Here is a 22,525-nt window from a genome sequence, read left to right on the forward strand (position 1 = left end):
GGAATTAGCATTTAAAAAACCTTAGAAATTCACTGAAAAAACCATAGGTTTCAGGGGCATTATAGTTAGCTGGACTTTTCACTCGTACAAAACCATTGAAATTCCCCCGTTATAGTTAGTTCAGCTAACTATAACTCGCGCGCCCGCAATGCACTGCTGATGACATCACATATTACATCACTCATGACATGGTCAGTGACATCACTCATGACATCACTGATAACATCTCAAATGACATCACTCATGACATCACTGATGACATCATCCTTGTGATAGAGTGGCAGACCTCCTCTCCCCCTAATATAACCTTTGATACACACATTCAAAAATAGAAACTAAAATTTTCAAAACAATGGACATACCAATACCAGTTACAACAACCTATTCAGTAATTCTAAGATCCACATACACATCCACTCATTCACCAATAGTCCTATACAGTCACTCATACATGTACTGACTCATCATATGTACTCATACACCTATGCATCCTGTTACACAATGCCACTCATCCATAGAGTTACTCACACACATAGTCACTCATGCTAATAAAGAATCAAACATCCATTTACTTGCATATACAGTTATACACACACCACCACACTTACTTCTACAGAAACTTACACATACTTAGTCTTTTAAGCAATCACTTATAGAAACACATACTTATTCATACAGGAACTCTTTCAATCTCTCACTCTCACATATACTCACTTATATACACCAATAGTCACATATATTAGTTTAAAACATATGTAGTTACTCATAAAGACACTATTGAGACAGCCATTCACTCACTAACACACCCATGCACACACTCATCCACCCATACAGTCCTGCACACATGCTGTCTTCAACACATACAAACAGTGAGTCACTCATTCATGTACCTATGCACTACGTAATACCCCCCACCGAACCATACAGACACTCAGACACTCATACTGATACTCAAAAAACCAACTAATAACCTATATAGACTCTCATGTAGCTACTCACCAACCCATGCAGCCACTTATACACAAAGTGAGAGACTGATATAGATATTTACATATGTAAACATTACTCACTAAGCCATGTATTCACTAAGATACACTTAATCAGTCAGTTATACAATCAATTAAAAAAAAAAAATCAGCCATTTAGACACATTCTTCCATCGACCTTGAGATGTACATATATAAAACATATGTAATTTTCAGAAAAACACACATTCACTGGATGATGTCATCAGTGATGTCATTTGAGATGTCACTGACCGTGTCATGAGTGACGTCATCAGCAGTGCATTGCGGGCGCGCGAGTTATAGTTAGCTGAACTAACTATAACGGGGGAATTTCAATGGTTTTGTACGAGTGAACAGTCCAGCTAACTATAACGCCCCTGAAACCTATGGTTTTTTCAGTGAATTTCTAAGGTTTTTTAAATGCTAATTCCTAACTATAACGTGCCTGAAACCTATGTTTTTTTCAGTGAATATATATATATGTACATATATATATGTATATTCACTCTCCAGTTCCGTCTCCCTCCCTTCACTTGCGATCGGGCGCTTCGTATCGCGGTGGCGGACACCATGTTTAAATTCCTCAAGCTCACGGTAAATCAATACCAGCCCTCACGGGAACAGTCGTATCCCTGATTTTATTGGGACAGAACAAAACACGACAAGACGCGTTTCGGCTACCGCCTTTTACAATAGTGGCCGGCGCTGAAATGAAGCAACCATTCAATAATGATATGTGTAAACATCAACAAAGGACACCGGACTTCCTTCAGTCCCACGGTGCCAGCCATTTGTAAACATGCAAATTCATTTTTAAACAAAGCATACAATGTAGCCTCATAACACTGTAATATTGCCCTGAATGGGCACTTCTCATGTCATGATAGCTTTGTCCATGCCTATACACATTATTCAAATCAAGCCCTGGATGGGCAGTTGTCTAAAAAACTAGATAGATTCGTGTTTGGGCAGTTTGACGGAACATATGTCCAAGTTTGTGGATTATTTTCTATTCGGATTTGTGATACAATTGGTTTCATATGTCAAAGACACAAAGGACTTTTTGAAACGGGTGGAGAAACTGATCTGGAAGGATGACCTGGTGATGATGACACTTTACATTTCAAGTTTATATACGAGCATTAACCACACACAAGGAATGGAAGCGGTGAAGTACTTTTTGGGAGATTGATCAATAACTTTGATTGAGCACAACAGTATGCTGATTGAATTTGTAAACTTTTGTCAATGCAATAACGTATTTCTATTTCAGGACCAGCTATTTAGACAGATATGCGGTACTGCAATGGGCACCTGCTTCTTCCCCAGCTACGCAAACCTTTTCGTGGGCTGGTGGGAGAAGCAGGTGGCCTGGGCAGAGACCAATGTGAATTGGACCCATACGGTCGTAAGATGGAATAGGTACGTAGATGATTTGTTTATTATCTTTTGAGGTACAGAACAGTCAGCTAATGAATATTTGGAGGTGCTCAACAAGAATGACCTCAACCTGAGGTTCACAGGTAAAATAAGTGCGATTTCTGTAAACTTCTTGGATCTCACGGTGTTTCCTGCGGAGGGCAGACTGTGTACATCTTTGCACAGGAAGCCCACCGCAGGGAATTCCTTGTTACATGCAAGCAGCTGCCATCCAGGGAAGACTGTAACAAGTATTCTGTATGGTGAACTGCTAAGAATAAAAGGAAACTGTACACGAGATTGTGACTATCAAGTCGCAGCTAAAGAAAGCATGCAGAGGTGTGAGGCCAGAGGATATCGCAAAGAGACTCTCATTGAAGCTAAGACCAAAGTGGATAGGACATCCAGACTTGAATTAATCAGTGACAATTCTTCATGTGATAAAATGAGAAAATTGAAACTCTGAATAATTTCAGGATGATCACGGAGTATTCCAGTGATGCTTCTGAAATAAGAAAGGCATTTAGGAAGAATTGGCACATTTTGAAATGCAACCCAACAATAGGGAAAGATTTACCAAAAGCGCCTTTAATGACATTTGGAAGTGCAAGAACACTGCGCAATAGCCTTGTACAGAGTCACTGCATGCAAGAAAGTAGGCCACATGCTTTCGGCAAAGTTGCTGATTTCTTCCCCTACCTTAAATGTAGGGCATGCAAAAATAGTAGTAAGGTTTTAAACTACACTGTGCCCGGTCTAGAGGAACCAAGAAGAATCAAGAAATTGGTAAAATCTGTTTTTTGGACAACTGCCCATCCAGGGCTTGATTTGAATAATGTTTATAGGCATGGAAAATGCTATCATGACATGAGAAGTGCCCATTCAGTGCGATATTACAGAGTTATGAGGCTACGTTGTATGCTTTGTTTAAAAATGAATTGGCATGTTTACAAATGGCTGACACCATGGGACTGAAGGAAGTCCGGTGTCCTTTGTTGATGTTTACATATATCATTATTTAGTGGTTGCTTCATGTCGGTGACGGTGATATAGTTAGGAATTAGCATTTAAGAAACCTTAGAAATTCACTGAAAAAACAATAGGTTTTAGGGGTGTTATAGATAGCTGGACATTTCACTCGAACAAAACCATTGAAATTCCTCCGATATAGTTAGTTGTACTAACTACTTGTACTAGCTACAGCTCCTGCGCCCGCAATCCACTGCTGATGATGTCACATATTACATCATTCATGACATGGTCAGTGACATCACTGATGACATCTCAAATGACATCACTGATGACATCACTGATGACATCATCCAGTGACTGTGGTTTGGTTTGTTATTTAAATATGTATTATGTATATATATATATATATATATATATATATATCAATTTGCATTGAAGAATGAGTGGCTATATAAATAGGATGGAGGATTTAGTAGCAGTGTGATTGACTGTTTACTAGACTAATTTATAGTGTCTCACTAAATATATAGGATAGTGACTAAACTGTGTGAATATCTGTATCACTTTGTCAGTTGTGTAAACTGCTGCACCAGTTGGTTATTAGCTAAGTGAAAGTCTATATTAGTTATAGATTAGTTAACTGAGTATTTGTATGGGAGAGTGAATGTGTGTGTGGTTCGGTGGGGTGTGTGTGACAGCCCAAAGATGTGTGAATAGTTGATTCAGTAGGTATATGAAGTTAAAACTACATGTTATAACAGTTGTTTGGGTGAGTGAATATATTTATGGGTGTGGTGATGAGCCAATATATGTCTCAATGGTACATGTCCAACAAACTAGAAAAATTAAAGCCAGTGTGTGTGTCAATTGTCGTTTATAAATAAGTATACATAAGACTCAGTGATTGTATGAGTGATTGTATGGATAACTGTATACTTGTAATAGTGTTTTTATAACACAGTAAGTATGAGTTATTATCTATATGAATAGATGAAGTGGTGTTTTTATAAGTGTATAGCTAAGTAAAAGTAAGTATGATCCATTGTTTGCATAAGTGAGTAGGATGACTTCATAAGTGATTAGGATGTGTGCTGGTGTGTAATGTTGATATATGTGTATAAGTATATTTGATAGTGTTCTATTGATCATTGACAGCATGTATGAGTGAATCTATAGGTAAGTGATTAGATGTGTGTATAGATCTAGGAATCACTGAGTGGGTGTTTAAAAACTTGTATTGGTGTGTCAATGGTTTTAAATCTGGCACTCTGTATTTTACAGTGAGTGATGAAAGGTTATACTAGTGTATGATGGGGTATATCTGATTGTCATGTGAATGATGTCATCAGTGATGTCATCAGTGATGTCATTTGAGATGTCATCAGTGATGTCACTGACCATGTCATGAATGATGTAATATGTGACATCATCAGCAGTGGATTGCGGGGCGTGCGAGATGTAGTTAGTACAACTAACTATATTGCAGGAATTTCAATGGTTTTGTTCGAGTGAAATGTCCAGATAATTATAACACCCCTAAAACCTATTGTTTTTTCAGTGAATTTCTAAGGTTATTTAAATGCTAATTCCTAACTATATCAGGCCTGAAACCTATGGTTTTTTCAGTGAATTTCAAAGGTTATTTAAATGCTAATTCCTAACTATATCAGGCCTGAAACCTATGGTTTTTTCAATGAATTTCAAAGGTTTGTTTTAAATGCTAATTCCTAACTATATCAGGCCTGAAACCTTTGGTTTTTTCAGTGAATTGCAAAGGTATTGTAAATGACAATTTTTAATGTATTAATTGTTATACTGATTTACTACATTTCGTAAACTGTTTATTTTTAGATATTTTATTTTTTTAATTACATTATACATTACAATACAAATATGCTTTCTCAGAATGAATTACTTTAGTTTAAATACTTTGCAAATAGGCAATAGACTTTTAAGTACAGTAGTTACAGTTGTTGCAATGGGCAACACAATTTCAAACACAATGCAACATTGAGCTCAATGTGAATTTCTAGTCAAAAGCAATTAGTTACTTTATGGATTACTTTTCTAACCACAGGACTGGATCCTAGATTCAGTCCTTGGATATCTCCTGTAAACAGTTGAGTAAAATCCTTTTGGTTACAGTAGTGATTTTTAAGGAATATTATTGTATTTTAAAAGTTGACACAGAAAATTTTTCACATAGAATCACCAATGTTATCCTATGGCAGGAAATTCACTTAGCAGCTAAGTAGTGTTATCGTTACTTTTTCTTACTCAGTGGTGGATCCTGGATCCAGCACTGGTGAATCTCCTGTAAACAGTTGAAAGAATGTGTTTAAGTCATACAGACGATTTTTTAGGAATATTTTTAGCTTGTGAAAATAGACATTTAGAAACTTTTCTGGTGAAAACCACACAATGGATTTCATTGGAAGGAAATACAAGTTACTGGTAAGTACGCTTAAAATTACTTTTCAGGGTCAGTGCTGGGCTAAAATATGCAGCACTGGGTTCTCTCCTGATAACAGGTGAATAAATCGGAATTCGTAGTTCGGCTGATATTAGAGGAATATTTGTACGTTTCAAAACTAGACACTTAGAAACTTTTCTGGTGAAAACTACACAATGGATTCCTATGGAAGGAAATACAAGTTACTGGTAAGTACGCTTAGAATTACTTTTCAGGGTCAGTGCTGGGCTAAAAGATGCAGAACTAGGTTCTCTCCTGATAACAGGTGAGTAAATTGGAATTCGTAGTTTGGCTGATTTTAGAGGAATATTTGTACGTTTCAAAAATGGACACTTAGCAACTTTTCTGCTGAAAACCACACACTGGATTCCTATGGAAGGAAATACAAGTTACTGGTAAGTACGCTTAGAATTACTTTTCAGGGTCAGTGCTGGTCTTAAAGATGCAGCCCTGGGTTCTCTCCTGATAACAGATCAGTAAATCGGAATTCGTAGTACGGCTGATTTTAGAGGAATATTTGCAAGTTTCAAAAATGGACACTTAGAAACTTTTCTGCTGAAAACCACACACTGGATTCCTATGGAAGGAAATACAAGTTACTGGTAAGTACGCTTAGAATACTTTTCTGGGTTAGTGCTGGGCTAAAAGATGCAGCCCTGGATTCTCTCCTGATAACAGGTGAGTAAATCGGAATTCGTAGTTCGGCTGATTTTAGAGGAATATTTGTACGTTTCAAAATTGGACACTTAGAATTACTTTTCTGCTGAAAACCACACACTGGATTCCTATGGAAGGAAATATAAGTTACTGGTAAGTATGCTTAGAATTACTTTTCAGGGTCAGTGCTGGGCTAAAAGATGCAGCACTGGGTTCTCTCCTGATAACAGGTGAGTACATCGGAATTCGTACTTTGGCTGACTTTAGAGGAATATTTGTACGTTTCAAAAATGGACACAAACTTTTCTGCTGAAAACCACACACTGGATTCCTATGGAAGGAAATACAAGTTACTGGTAAGTACGCTTAGAATTACTTTTCAGGGTCAGTGCTGGGCTAAAATATGCAGCACTGGGTTCTCTCCTGATAACAGGTGAGTAAATCGGAATTCGTAGTTCGGCTGATTTTAGAGGAATATTTGTACGTTTAAAAAATGGACACTTAGAAACTTTTCTGGTGAAAACCACACAATAGATTCCTATGGAAGGAAATACAAGTTACTGGTAAGTACGCTTAGAATTACTTTTCAGGGTCACTGTTGGTCTAAAAGATGCAGCCCTGGGTTCTCTCCTGATAACAGGTGAGTAAATCGGAATTCGTAGTTCGGCTGATTTTAGAGGAATATTTGTAAGTTTCAAAAATGGACACAGAAACTTTTCTGCTGAAAACCACACACTGGATTCCTATGGAAGGAAATACAAGTTACTGGTAAGTATGCTTAGAATTACTTTTCAGGGTCAGTGCTGGTCTAGAAGATGCAGCACTGGGTTCTCTCCTGATAACAGGTGAGTAAATCGGAATTCGTAGTTCGGCTGATTTTAGAGGAATATTTGTACAATGGTGAAGGAAGGGGGCAGGGCCTGAGGTGACGTGTGCAAACACACCCTGTGGTGCTTTTTAAGTTGGGGAATTAATTCCTCTTCAATCCTGCGGACCCCTGGGGGCCAACTAGCCCACCAGTTACCTCCAGTATGCGCCAGGGAGCTGCGTTCCAGAGAGGTGTTCAGAGGGCATGCTCCTTTTTACAACACTCTGCAACGCAGCTCCATTGCGCTTAGTGGAGGTACCTGGTGGGCTAGTTGGGCCCTCGGGGACCTCTGGATTGAAGAGGAATGAATTCCCCAACTTAAAACACGCCACAGGGCGTGTTTGCACACATATCACCTCAGGCCCCGCCCCCTACCTTCACCACTGTGCAAAAGCGCCCCGTGGCGCGTTTTAAGTTGGGGGATTAAGTCCCCTTGAATCCTGAGGTCCCCTGGTGGCCAACTAGGCCACCAGGTACCTCCAGTAAGCACCACAGAGCTGCATTGCAGAGAGGTGTAAAAAGGGGCATGGCCTCATTACACCTCTCTGCAACGCAGCCCCCTGGCGCATACTGGAGGTTCCTGGTGGGCTAGTTGGCCCCCAGGGACCCACAGTATTCAAGGGGAATTAGTTCCCCCTATGCAAACACGCCATGGGGCGCGTTTGCAGAGTGTTGTAAGGAGGGGGCGTGTTCTCCGGCCCGATCCCATCTTTTTTGGGGGTTTTTTTATTTTAGAAGGGGGGCTGTGTAGCCCCCCTTCTTTTTCTAATTTATTGACCCTGGGGACCCCATCCTCCAGGGCCTGCCCCCAATTTCTTTTTTTTTTTTTAAATCGGGAAGGGGGCCGTGTGGCCTCCCTCCCAAGGCCATAATTTGCCCCGGGGACCCCATCCCCAAGGGTATGGCCCTTTTGTTTTTAATTTTCTTTAATATTTTTATGAAGGGGGGCTGCGTAGCCCCCCTCCTCTGGCCACTTTAAGGCCCCGGAGACCACTTCCCCAGGGCCGGCCATTGTTTTTTTTTTTCTCAATGTTTTTGATGGTGGAAGGGGGCCGCATGGCCCCCTCCCAGGCCACTTATGGCCCCGGGGACCCCAACCCCCGGGGCCTGGCCTCTCGTTGGGGGCTGTGGGGGGGTCCCCAATCCCCCCACGGTCCCAGCCGGCTCCCCGTGTCCTGCAGGAGCCGGCATTGCTTTTCCACATGGGGAGCAGCTAACATGCTGCTCCCCATGTGGAAAAGCAATTAGCTTTGCTTCATTGAAGCGAGAACAGGTTTGAAGCAAAGCAGTTCGCGGTTCCCGCCCTGTCATTGCAAACTACAGTGTCCCGGGGGAGCACCCCGCGACACTGCAGGAGCCCGGCCTGGGGGGTGGCACTCCCCAGGGCCTATAAAAGGCTCCAGGAGGGGGGCCGTGTAGCCCCCCCTCCCACATTTATAGGTTGCCCCTGGGGGTGGCGGTCCTCAGGGCTGAGGGGGCCTGAGAGCCCCACCCCAAATTATTTCAAGCCCCGGGGGGTGACGGTCCCCGGGCTGGGGGGGCTGAGAGCCCCCCACCCATTTTCAAGAAGCCCCGGGGGGATGGCGGTCCCCGGGGCAGTGTGGGGGGGATTGGACACTTTTTTTTAATTATGCCCCCAGGGGCAAATTAGCATATTCAGCGCGGGAGCCCGCACTGATTATTTTTTCTATCGGGAGGATCCGCGCATCCAGCGCACATCCTCCCATTTTTAAAAAAAATAAAGACATTTTTTGGGGCCTTGGGGGTCCTTTTGGGACCCCCTGATAAGGCCTAGGGGGTCAGGGTGTTTCTACCCTGCCCCCTTGTCGCGTTTTGTGTCTTTTTTTTTGGTTTTCTTCTGCCTCGGTTCTACCGAGGCACAAGATCGCTGCCAACACATCCTGATTCAGAGTGTTGGCAACCAATTAAAATTCAGCTCGTGATCGGGAGCGTGCACGGACCCTCCAAGGCCATAGATATATATGTACTTTTAACTCTAATTTTCTCAGGAACTACTGAACGGATTTACACCATTTAAGCAAAAGGCAAGAGTCTGAACTGAGGACTACCTCTTTGCCAAATTTGGTGTAATTCCGTTCAGCAGTTCGGGCTGTAGCTTCGGCTAAAGGTCCTATGGGAAAATGCATGGGGAAAACGCGTTTTGGGACCCCCTTTTTTCTCAGCCCACACTTGTCGAATCACCGTGAAACTTTCAGGATAGGAGCGGACCGGAGCTGGCCAAAAGTTTGGAAAATTTTGCGAAGATTCGTCAATTGACGCCAAAGTTATTCCAAATAGATTTCCTATGGAAAATAGGTCCTAACTATATCTACCTACTGGCGACCGCCAGTAGGTAATATATATATATATATATGTATGTATGTATGTATGTGTGTATATATATATATATATATATATACATATATATATATATGTATATATATATTCTTCTTTTTTTGTTCACTGAAAGAAACCAAAGATCACAGAGACGTTATAGTTAGGCTCACATTTCATTAGTACAAAATCTGAGAAATTTGGTAATTATAGTTACCTGAGCTAAGTATAACTTAAGCATCTGCAATGCACTGCTCATGACCTCACATATCACATCACTCATGACATGGTCAGTGACGTCACTGATGACATCACTGATAACATCTCAAATGACATCACTGATGACACCATCCAATGAGTATGCATGTTTTGTAAAGGTTTATGAGTGTTAAACATATAAACCAAGGTACTATAAAAGTTACAAAATTATACTTTCCGTACTACTACTGAGTGATACTATTTCTAACATATATTAAGTAAGTGGCTGTGTGACTGTGGGTATCCATGTGTGAGTGGGTATCTGAGTTCCTGTATGGTTGTGTGAGTGGCTGAATGGGTGTATAAGTAGGTATGTGAGTATCTGTGTGGGTGAGTGAGTGGCTTTGTGGGTGACTATGTTGGTGAGTGAGTGGGGGTGTCAGTGGCTGTACGGGTGAGTGAGTGGCTGTGTGAGTGGCAGTACGGATGGGTAAGTGGGTGTGTAAGTGACTATTGGTGAGTGAGTAGGTGTCTGAATGGCTTTATGAGTGAGTGACTAGCTGTGCACGTGGCTGTATGGGTGAGTAAGCAGCTCTTTGAGAGGCTGTTTGGTTAAGTGAGTTGGTGTGTGGGTGGCTGTATTATAGAGTAAGTGTCTGTGTGAATGGATGTATGGGTGAGTGGGCAGATGTGTGAGTGCTGGTATGGATGTGTGAATGGGTATGTAAGTGGTTGTGTGTGTGTGACCTTTGACCCTGTCACCAGGCAGGTCACTCCCCCCATCCGCCACGCAGCCCCCTGTGGGTGGAACCTCCGTTGCCGCTTTTGCCGCCTGACTGCTCGCTCCCTCTTTTATTCTGTACCCCTGCGCTTGGCTTTCTGTGCCACTTTGTTTTTTCATTCTGTGCCCCTGTGTTTTGCTTTCTGTACCCCTGTGCTCTGTTGTCCCTCTCCCGCCATCTTTTCCTGCCGTTTTTTCCCCGGGTTTTGACCCCAGGTTTTCACCCGCTGCTGAGCCCCTGCGGCCCGCCCCTTTCACTCCCATTGGCCGCCCCGCTACCACCTCCCAGCTGCTCCTCCCTCCCTCTACCCTCATATGGAGGCCGCGAAGCGGTGGTATAGAGCGACCTTTGACCATGTCACCAGGCAGGTCGCTCCCCCATCCGCCACGCAGCCCCCTGTGGGTTGAACCTCCGTTGCCGCTTTTGCCGCCTGACTGCTCGCTCCCTTTTTTATTCTGTACCCCTGCGCTTGGCTTTCTGTGCCACTTTGTTTTTTCATTGTGTGCCCCTGTGTTTTGCTTTCTGTACCCCTGTGCTCTGTTGTCCCTCTCCCACCGTTTTCTCCCCTGGTTTTCCCCCGCCACTGAGCCCCTGCGGCCCCGCCCCCTTCACTCCCATTGGCCGCCCCGCTCCCACCTCCCAGCTGCTCCTCCCTCCCTCTGCCCTCATATGGAGGCCGCGAAGTGGGCGCGCCGCTGGCGTGGCGAAGGCAAGCCCGTCTGCGCCCGTCCGCGCCTGGACCGCACCCAGCGCCAGAACCCCTGGACACCGCACCCCCCGCAACGCCAGACTGCACTACGACGCAAGCACCCTCCACGCACTCAACACCAGATGAGACCACCCCTGCTACCGGGCCACCCCGAAACGCACCCAACCACCTCCGCTGCATCCTCCTCAACACCCGCTCCGCTCGCAAGCACGCCATCGAACTATGGGACCTCCTAGACTCCACCGCCCCCGACGTCGCCTTCCTGACGGAGACCTGACTGAACACCACCTCAGCACCAGACATCGCCATAGCCATCCCACAGGGCTACAAGATCTCCCGCAGAGACCGCACCAACGGAGTGGGAGGAGGAATCGCCATCATCCACAAAGACTCCATCAAAATCTCAACGAACACCGATGACACCCTCACCACCGCCGAGCACATGCACTTCCAGATCCACACCGACCCCAACACCACCCTCAGAGGAACTCTCATCTACAGACCTCCTGGACCACGCCCACAGTTCAGTGACACCATCGCCGACCTCATCAGCACCCTTCGCTTCCACAGACTACATCCTCCTCGGGGACCTGAACTTCCACCTCGAGAACAACAACGACGCCAACTCCACCGCCCTGATCGACAACCTCACCAACCTCGGACTCAAACAGCTCGTAACAACACCTACTCACGCTGCTGGACACACGCTCGACCCCATCTTCTCCCCAAGCCCCCACATCTCCTTCAACCACACCACCGAACCAAACTGGACTGACCACAGATGCGTCCACTTCACCTTCAGAAAACCCACCACACACCACCATACCCAACAGCTACCATGCCGCAGCTGGGGCAAGGTCACCGAGGACCAACTGACTACCGCACTCGCCCTGAGACCACCCACCGACCCCACCGAACCAGACACCGCCGCGACCAACCTCACACAGTGGATCAACGACTGCGCCAACACCCTCGCCCCTCTCAAGACCTCTACAACCAACCACACCAACAAGAAAGCCGCCTGGTTTACCAAGGACCTCTGGATCTCCAAGCACACCTGTTGGAAGCTGGAGAAGAAATGGCTCCACGACCGAACACCAGACAACCACACAGCCCTCAAGAGCGCCACCCGCAGACACCACCAACTCATCAGGACCGCCAAGAAGACCGCCTTCAAGGACCGCCTAGACAACAACGCACACAACACCAAAGAGCTCTTCAGCATCGTGAAAGAACTCTCCAACCCCAGCTCCAACACCAACGACATCCCGCCATTTCAAGACCTGTGCGACTCCCTGGCCACCTTCTTCCACCGCAAGATCACCGACATCCACGACAGTTTCAACTCCGACCCTCCCGCACCCACCACCGAGTCCACCACCCCTGCGACTACCACTCGCACCAGTCGCCTGACCGTCTGGTCCAGCATCAGCAACGAAGACACCATCAAAACCATGAACTCCATCCACTCCGGATCCCCATCGGACCCCTGCCCTCACCACGTCTTCAACAAAGCCAGCGCAACCATTGCGCCCCACCTCCGGAAAACAATCAACTGTTCCTTCGAGACAGCAACCTTCCTAGAAAGCTGGAAGCACGCCGAGATCAACGCCCTTCTGAAGAAGCCCAAGGCGGACCCAAAGGACCTCAAGAACTTCCGGCCCATCTCCCTGCTCCCTTTCCCGGCAAAAGTGACCGAGAAGATTGTCAACAAACAGCTGACCCGCTACCTCGAAGTTAACAACATCCTGGACCCTTCCCAATCCGGTTTTCGCAGCAACCACAGCACCGAGACCGCCCTCATCGCCGCCACTGACGACATCCGGACCCTGATGGACAAAGGAGAAACAGCCGCCCTCATCCTCCTGGACCTATCAGAAGCCTTTATTTATTTATTTATTTATTTATTAATTGAATTTGTTGAGCGCGAACAGCTACCCCTAAGGGTTTCCCGGCGCTAAGAGACAGATTGACAACATCAGGCAGAAGATTTAGAGATCGAAGAGCCAGGTCTTCACCGCTCTGCGAAATCGCATGTGACAGTTTTCCATCCGTAGGGCCAGTGGAAGTGAATTCCACAGTCTGGGTCCTAAGTTCGCAAAGCTACTACCGCCCATTCTGGTAAGTTTGAACTTAGGTACCTTAAAAAGATGATGGGATGAAGAACGGAGAGCCCGAGTAGGAAGATAGGGGCTGACAAGGGCCTGAAGGTAGAGGGGTGCTGATCGGATTTTGATCTTATGCATAGAGCTCAAAGCTTTAAATTTTATCCGGTTTTCAACACGAAGCCAATGCAGCTCTCTCAGGCGTTCTGTAATGTGGTCACGTTTATGACAGCTACAGAGAAGCCGAGCTGCAGCATTTTGTACCAGCTGAAGGCGCCGTGTGACGGCCTTTGAGGACCCCAGATAGAGAACGTTGCCGTAATCCAATCTGGAGGTCACCAAGGCATTCACAACAGATCTCTGGGTGTTTTTGGGGAGCATCCAGAGGATTTTACGCAGCCATCGTAGAATGGTGAAACAGGTGGCTGTGACTCTGTTAACCTGATCTTTCATGGATAGTCCCCTATCAATAATTACACCCAGGTTACGCACTTTTTCAGATGGAGTTGGAAGGGGACCCATGGTAGTGGGCCAGTGACTCAGATTCCAGAGATCAGGTTTGTTGCCAAAAATCAGGACCTCCGTCTTTCCGCCGTTTAACTTGAGTAAGTTGTTGCTCATCCATTTAGATATTTTGCTGAGTCCAGTTTGCAACGGGGAGGGAGTTGTGGGATGAATTTGAGACAGTGAGAAAACAATTTGTGAGTCATCGGCATAAGAATAAAGATTTAATCCAGAACTTTGTGCAACATAAGCCAAAGGTGTGACATATACATTAAAAAGAAGAGGGATAAGGATAGACGCTTGGGGTACCCCTTGGGGGGAGGGGTAACTCTTAGAGGACGATGACTTTGAGAAAATTTGAAAAGTGCGGTCAGACAGGAAGGATGCGAGCCAGTCCAATGCTTAGTTTCCAATGCCAATGGCCGCGAGGGATTTGAGAAGGATACTGTGTAACACAGTATCAAAAGCTGCGCTGAGATCGAGTAAGATCAGCGCAACTGTTTCTCCTCGATCCAAGAGCAGACGCAGGTTGTCCGTAACGCCCAGTAGGGTCGTCTCTGTAGAGAAACCGGGGCGAAATCCCGATTGGGAGGGATGTAACAGGTTATTGTCAATTACAAATTTTGAAAGATGGGCATGGATGTGACGTTCCAAGATTTTTGAAAATGCCGGTAGTAAAGAAATGGGACGGTAATTGGCGGATATTTTGGGATCGGCTAGTGGCTTCTTCAAAAGCGGGGTGACCATGGCATGTTTCCAACAGCTAGGAACGATAGCAGTATCCAGTGAGTTGTTAAGCATTTTGCAGATGGTGGCTAAATGCGAAGAGTTCAGAGAGCGTAAAATCGGGGCGGGCAAAGGGTCCAGCGGGGATCCTGACTTGATTTTGCTCAATGTTTCTGAAAGAGTTATCGGACAGAGATCAGGCCAAGCTAGCAGTAAAGGTGAAGGTGACCCAGAGGAGTTCATGGACACGTTACTGGTCTGAGGGGAAATAGAGGGAACTTGGGTTTTGCTTTGAGCGAGAATGTCCTGATGTATGTTTGTAATTTTAGAAATAAAGTACTGGGCAAGCTCATCGCATTTCGTGTTGGACAATTGGGGAGGTGTTGCCGTGGTCTGTGAACCAGCGAGCTCTTTCACCACGTTAAATAGGGTTTTTGATTTATTTATTGCACGACAACACAACCTCAACATCATCTCCTACGCTGACGACACCCAGCTGATCATATCACTCACCGAAGATCCCCACACCGCCAAAGCTAACCTCCACAGAGGAATGAAGGCCGTAGCCGACTGGATGAAGGACAGCAGACTGAAGCTGAACTCAGACAAGACAGAGGTCCTCATTCTCGGACTCACCCCATCAGCCTGGGACGACTCTTGGTGGCCCACGCCACTAGGCACAGCCCCGGAACCCACGGACCACGCACGCAACCTGGGGGTCATCCTTGACTCCACTCTCTCCATGACCAGGCAAGTCAATGCCGTCTCCGCGTCCTGCTTCAACACCCTCCGTATGCTCCGCAGGATCTTCAAATGGATCCCCCTCAACACGAGAAAAACTGTTACCCAGGCCCTCATCACCAACAGACTCGACTACGGGAATGCCCTCTACTCAGGAACTACAAACAAGCTCCTGAGACGACTCCAATGCATCCAGAACGCCTCGGCCCGACTCATCCTCGACGTCCCCGCCGCAGCCACATCACACTCCACCTGAGAGGCCTGCACTGGCTTCCTGTCAACAAAAGAATCACCTTCAAGCTCCTGATCCATGCACACAAAGAACTGCACAACACCGGACCCACCTACCTCAACAACCGACTCAGCTTCCACACCCCCACCCGAAGCCTCTGCTCAGCCAACCTCGCCCTCGCCACAGTCCCTCGCATCCGAAAAACCACTGCCGGCGGCAGATCCTTCTCCTACCTCACCGCCAAGACCTGGAACACTCTCCCCACCATCCTACGACAGACCCAGGACTTGCTGGCCTTCAGAAGACTCCTCAAGACCTGGCTCTTCGACCAGTAGCACCCCCCACTCCCCAGCGCCTTGAGACCCTCTCGGGAATGTAGTGCGCTTTACAAATGCAGTGATTGACTGATTGATTGATTGAGTGAGTCTGTGAGTGCTTCTATGGGGTAGTGAGTGGCTGCGTTGAGAGGCTGTGTGGGTGTGTTAGTCGATGTATAGGTGAATAAGTGGGTGTTTGAGTAGCTGCTTAGATGAGTATGTGGCTCTGTGAGTGGGTGTATGGGTAAATGACTGGTTGCATGAGTAGCTGTGTGAGTGAGTGGTTGTGTGAGTGTCTGTATGAGTAAGTGATTGGGTGTGTAAGTAGCTCTATGGATGAGTGAGTGTTGTTATGAGTACTTGTATGGGTCAATGAATGGGTATGTGAGTGGTTGTGTGGAAGTGTCTGTGGATAAGTTCATCAGCGATATCATCAGTGATGTCATTTGAGATGTCATGAGGGTTGTCATCAGTGATGTCACCGACCATGTCATGAGTGATGTAATATGTGAGGTCATGAGCAGTGCACTGCATGGGTGTAAGTTATAGTTAGCTCAGGTAACTGTAACTGCGGAATTTTACTGGTTTTGTACGCGTGAAATGTAAGCCTCACTATAACATCTCTGTAACCTTTCCTGGAGACTCCATCCCTGGGGCCCAGCCATATACAAATGAGGCAGGGGGAGCCACACAGCCCCCTCCCCGGCCGATTTTGGTCCCAGGGACCACATTCTTCGTGACCCAGCCTCTTTATTCTTCATGCCCTGGTCCCACCTAGGGCACCAAGTGACATCTGTTGGGGAACGCGGGGGAGCCTCAAGTCCCTGACGGCTCCCTGCTTCCTGCAGGAGCCAGTATTACTCTGACAAACAGGGACCTACTAAATATGCAACTCCCTGTTTGTCAGAGCAATTCTTTCGTCTGTTTCTCTGCCTGCTTGACAGAGGGCAGGGAAACAGATGAAACCTCCGCTTCTAGCAAGTGAGATCATTTTAAGAGCTCTCGCTTGCTGGAAGTGGAGCTGTCAAAGCTCCCGCCCAAGTCAGAGCAAACAGCCATGTTCTGGGGGTGGGGGGGGGGGGACACCCCAGGATATAGCAGGAGCCAGATAAACAAAATCTGTTCCCAGTCTCCATCCCCAATCCAGGAGTTCAGAATAAGAAAGCATCTGCGATTCTAACACATGCACTTGATCTTTCTCTCTTTAGTGTTACGTGTCGCATACCCCCAAGAGTGTTTAGGAAAATCCCATACATAGGAGGTACACACCTGCATTAGTGTAACTAGTTTTGGGTTTGCTAAGATTTTGATGTCCATTTCCACCACTTATCATCACATTAAAGTTCAAGGGGGGTTGTATACTAGAATACCGTATACCGTAATATCATCTGACAAACATTATATCCTAAACATAATTAAAATTGGTCTCTAATTAAAATACATATTTACTACGATTTTTTAAAAATATTATTGTATATTATTGTAAATAATAATTGCCTTAGGTGAAAGACAAATTAACCCAGCCCATATAATTGAAGGCTTCTACGCTGCACACTAACTTTTAAATTTCACAACAGTTATGTGGGAAGCATCCTGTATATTTCTGTTCTTCAGTTGCACAGTGACTGTTGGATGACATTACAACAAATGCCTATACCATGCATCCTTTAACATGCAATGCATTTACCACACATTTCCTTTTCCACACAGGTCTGCACCACGTATATGACTTAACCACGCATGCCTTTACAAGTGAACCCACTAATATATATATATATATAGCAATATGTTAGCAACCCCTAACACCTAAACCCACCCACCCCTAATCACTAAAATCACCCTTACCACCCTATTCCCTTACCCACCTCTAAACCCTGGAAACACCCATACCACCACATTCCTTTACCCACCCCTAAACCCTAAAAACACCCTTCCCACCCTATACCCTTACCCAACCCTGAACTCTAAAATCATATTTAACACCCCATCCCCTTACTTACCCGATAAACATTAAAACACTGATAACCTGATATATATGTATTTCCCAGTGGTGGTCGCCAATAGGTAGTTATAGTTAGGTCAGTGTTTCCATAAGAAATCTGTTTTTTGAGATGCTAATAATTTTGGCACCGTTTGATGAATCTCCACGAAACTTTCCAAAAAGTGCTCTTTGTTGCCCAGCACGTGCATGGAAAGTTTTGGGGTTATCTGTCAAGCAGGGGCCGAGAGGAAATGGGTTTCCAAAAATGTAAATCCCCATACATTTTCCATAGACTTCTTTAAGAAGTGCTACCACAAAAACTCATGAACGTGATCATACCAAATTTGGCAGGAAGCCAGATCTTTGTCTGAAGATTGTGTTTTTTGTCATTTGGTGTAAATCCATTCAATGGTTTTTGATCAATGAAGGTTCAAATATATTTGTATATCTGGACAGTTAGGTTTGAGTTTGAGGTTAAGTCATTTCTAAAGCGCACGTACACTTAGCAGTTTCATGGCGCTGAAGGTCACTGAGCCTCAGAGAGCGGGGATAGCCAGGAGGCAATGGGAGAGATTAATTTGGGAAAGCCTGTGAGAACAGAAAGGTTTTTAGTGCCTTTCGGAAAAGAGAGTATTGTGTGGAGGATCTGAGATGGGCCGGAAGGGAATTCCAAAAACTGGGGGCAAGAGTGGAAAATTTTGAGCCTCCCCATTTTTTGCGCCGAAAACGAGGAACAATCAGCAGGTGTTGGGAAGATGAACGAAGATCCCTTGCGGGGACATAAGTTTTAATCACAGACGAGATAAAGACAGGGGCGGAGCCTGACTGAGCCAGAAAAGTGATACAGCCCATTTTAAACTGGGAGCGCTCCCGAATAGGAAGCCAATGAAAGGATTTGAGAAGCGGAGTGACGTGGTGGGATTTGGCCAAGTTATAGACTAAGCGAGCGGCCTGATTTTGAACTAACTGTAGCCGGCGAACGTTGTATGCTGGCATGCCACAGAAGAGGGCGTTGCCGTAGTCTAACCGAGAGATGACCATAGCTAATACAATGAGTTTGAGAGCGGAAAAGGAAAAAAAACGAGAAACCATACGAATAGTGCGGAGTGAAAAAAATGAAGAGGACACAACTGAGTTCACCTGAGAATGCAGAGTGAGTTGATCATTGAGTTTGATGCCAAGCGTTTTGACGGAGGAGGATGGGGAGGGAGGGGGACCAAGGGAGGGGGGCCAAAAAAGGGGGGACCAGGGGCTGGTGCACCCTCCAGTCAAAACCAATTCAGTTTTATCTGGGTTTAATTTGAGGTGGTTGTAATTCATCCAGTCCCGAATAAAGATCATGATAGATTGGAAGTTAGACAAGGAGTCAGGGGTGTGAGATAAAGAAAATATCAGCTGGAGGTCATCAGCATAACTAAATACGGAGACCTCCATTTGCTGAAGAGCAAAGATAAGCGGAGCTATATACAGATTGAACAATAGGGGGGAAAGAGAGGAGCCCTGGGGGACCCCACATGAAACCAGACGTTGTTCAGCCGAGAAGTCGCCTAAGCGCACTGATTGAGTACGATCCCTTAGGAAGGAGGACAACCAAACAAGAGCTGAACCACCGATCCCAGCCGCCCCGACACGGGAGAGTAAGATGGAATGATCCACCGTGTCGAAGGCGGCGGAAAGATCGAGGAGGACCAAGGCCTGAGGAAGATTGGAGTCCATACCTTCTCTGAGGTTGTCGAGGACGGATAAGACCACAGACTCGGTGGAATGAGCGGGGCGAAATCCGGCCTGACTGGGGGCTAATACTCGGTTTCCTTCCACGTAGGCCGCAAGCGTTCTAGTCACATGTCATTCCAGTACTTTGCCTAAGAAGGGTAAGAGGGAGATGGGGCGATAGTTGACAGGATCAGAAGGGTCTGCACCAGGCTTTTTAAGAATGGGAAGAATTATAGCAGATTTTAGAGGGGGGGTGACAATGCCCTGGGACAGGGAACTGATAAGAAAAGTAAGGGGGGGTGATACACAGGTAGTGAAAATGTGCCTGAGGATGTGGGCAGGGCACGGATCTAAGGGGGAACCTGATTTGACCAGGGGGAGAAGAGACAGAAAGGATTCTTCCGTGAGGAGGGGGAGTGAGTCAAGACGAGCATCTACGGGAGGACAAGAAGGATTGATAAAGGAGAGAGAAGGGGGAGGGATATTGGCTTTAATTTTTGCGATCTTGTCCAGGAAATAAGTATTCAGAGAGTCGCATAAAGACTGAGACGGAGGAGGTTTGAGAATGATTCTGTCAGAGTAAGCGAGATTGTGGACTATGGAAAAGATTTCTCTGGCCTGGTTCTCAGCGGCTAAGATTTTTGAGGAAAAATAGGCTGTTTTGACGGTAAGGATGTTTTTTTTATATTGCCACAGAAGAGAGGAGTAGCGGGCTTTGAGAATGTGGCAATAATGACGTCTCCAGGCTCGTTCAGCACGGCGAACTGCGAGTTTGAGTACTTTCAGTTCCTCGTTGAACCAGCGGTTACAATCCTTGGCCCGCTTGGAGGAGACTCGTCTGAGGGGGGCGATCGAGTCGCAGCCAGACAAAAGCCAGGAGTTAATGAATTCTGCTTGTGCTGAGATAGGAATGCCAAGTAGATCTGGGCTAGAAGGAGAGAGTGTGGAGCTTAGCAGAGCCACATCCACCTGGCCCCAAGAGCGTGCCCAGATGATTTTGGGAGGCAGGGGCATGGGAGCTGGGCCAAGTTGTAAGAGAAAGGAGATCAGAAAGTGATCAGACCAGGAGCAGGGGGAAGTGGAGAGGGATGCAATGGGGCAGTTAAGGGACCAGATCTGGTCAAGGATATGACCCTAGATATGGGTAGGGGAGTGGACATGGGATTTGAAATTAAGGGCGCGGAGAGTATCTGAAAATTCTTTAGAGATGAGGCATTCAGCGGGGTCAGAGGGCCAGAAGTTAAAATCACCTAGTATCATGATAGAAGAGTTGTTAACCGCTAGGGTGGCTACAAGCTCTTGAAACCCAGGTAGGAAAGCTTGAGAGGGTTGGGGGGGGGGCGGTACATAAGTAAGCAGGTAATGGGGATTGTGAAGGAGAGGGACCGAATAACTAAGAAATCGGAGGAGCCGATGGAAGGAAAAGTCAGAGACTGGAAAGGAAGTTCTTTGCGAGCAATCAAGGCGACACCCCCGCCTATTTTGCCAGGGGGTCGATCGGCGCGGAGCGCATAATAAGTGTCCGGGAGAGCTGCTAGTAGGGAGGGGAGGGAGGTATCACGAAACCAGGTCTCGGTAAGGAATAGGAGATCGGGTTTGTGCTGGTCGAGTAGCACAAAGAGTTCATGGGTGTGCTTGACCGCAGAACGCGTATTGAGGTAGAGTATAGATAGGGAAGAGGATTTACGTGCAACAGGGAGATTCGAACGGGAAGCAGGGGGAGAGAGGGAGGGTAGCAGGGAGGTGGGAGAGAAGATGGAAAGCCCTCAGTGGACAGTCCCAGACTGTCTATGTGATTGCTTACGTAATCCTCGATCGGCCATGGAGCCTGCAGTCCATGCAATTGTGCCGACGTGTATTGTCTCGGTAGGGCATAGTGGAGTGGCCCTAGGTCCGGTCGGTCGCGGACGGGCGCAGACGGGCTTGCCTTAAGCGTGCCTTCGGCGCGCAATCGGCGCGCCCGCTGCGCTCGTCCACTGCGCGTCCGCCAATGGCACATAATTTATGGTAAGGGAGGCAACGGCGGGGGGCGTGGCCTCTGTGAAGGGGCATGGCCTCGGCGCTCGCCGGAATGGCGTCCCGAGGTGGGTTTGTAGGCTTGCGGCCACAACAGCGAAGGACCAGCTGCGCGGGAAGCAAGGATCAAGAGGTAGGCAAATGCAACACAAAAATATACAGTTTTAAAATCAGAGCACAATACACTCCCGGCTTCCGCCTCAGGAGGTTCAGGGATCTGAGAAGCGCTGTAAACGGAGCCCTTTTAGCGCGGCGGCGGGGGGCGTAGCCTCTGTCAAGGGGCGTGGCCTCGGCGCTCGCTGGAATGGCGTCCCGAGGTGGGTTTGTAGGCTTGCGGCCGCAACAGCGAAGGACCAGCTGCGCAGGAAGCAAGGATCAAGAGGTAGGCAAATGCAACACAAAAATATACAGTTTTAAAATCAGAGCACAATACACTCCCGGCTTCCGCCTCAGGAGGTTCAGGGATCTGAGAAGCGCTGTAAACTGAGCCCTTTTAGCGCGGCGGCGGGGGGCGTGGCCTCTGTCAAGGGGCGTGGCCTCGGCGCTCGCCGGAATGGCGTCCCGAGGTGAGTTTGTAGGCTTGCGGCCGCAACAGCGAAGGACCAGCTGCGCGGGAGGCAAGGATCAAGAGGTAGGCAAAAGCAACACAAAAATATACAGTTTTAAAATCAGATTACAATACACTCCCGTCTTCCGCCTCAGGAGGTTCAGGGATCTGAGAAGCGCTGTAAACGGAGCCCTTTAGCGTGGCGGCGGGGGGCGTGGCCTCTG

Source organism: Triturus cristatus, chromosome 8 (genome assembly GCF_964204655.1).
Source record: "Triturus cristatus chromosome 8, aTriCri1.1, whole genome shotgun sequence".
Lineage (NCBI taxonomy): Eukaryota > Metazoa > Chordata > Amphibia > Caudata > Salamandridae > Triturus > Triturus cristatus.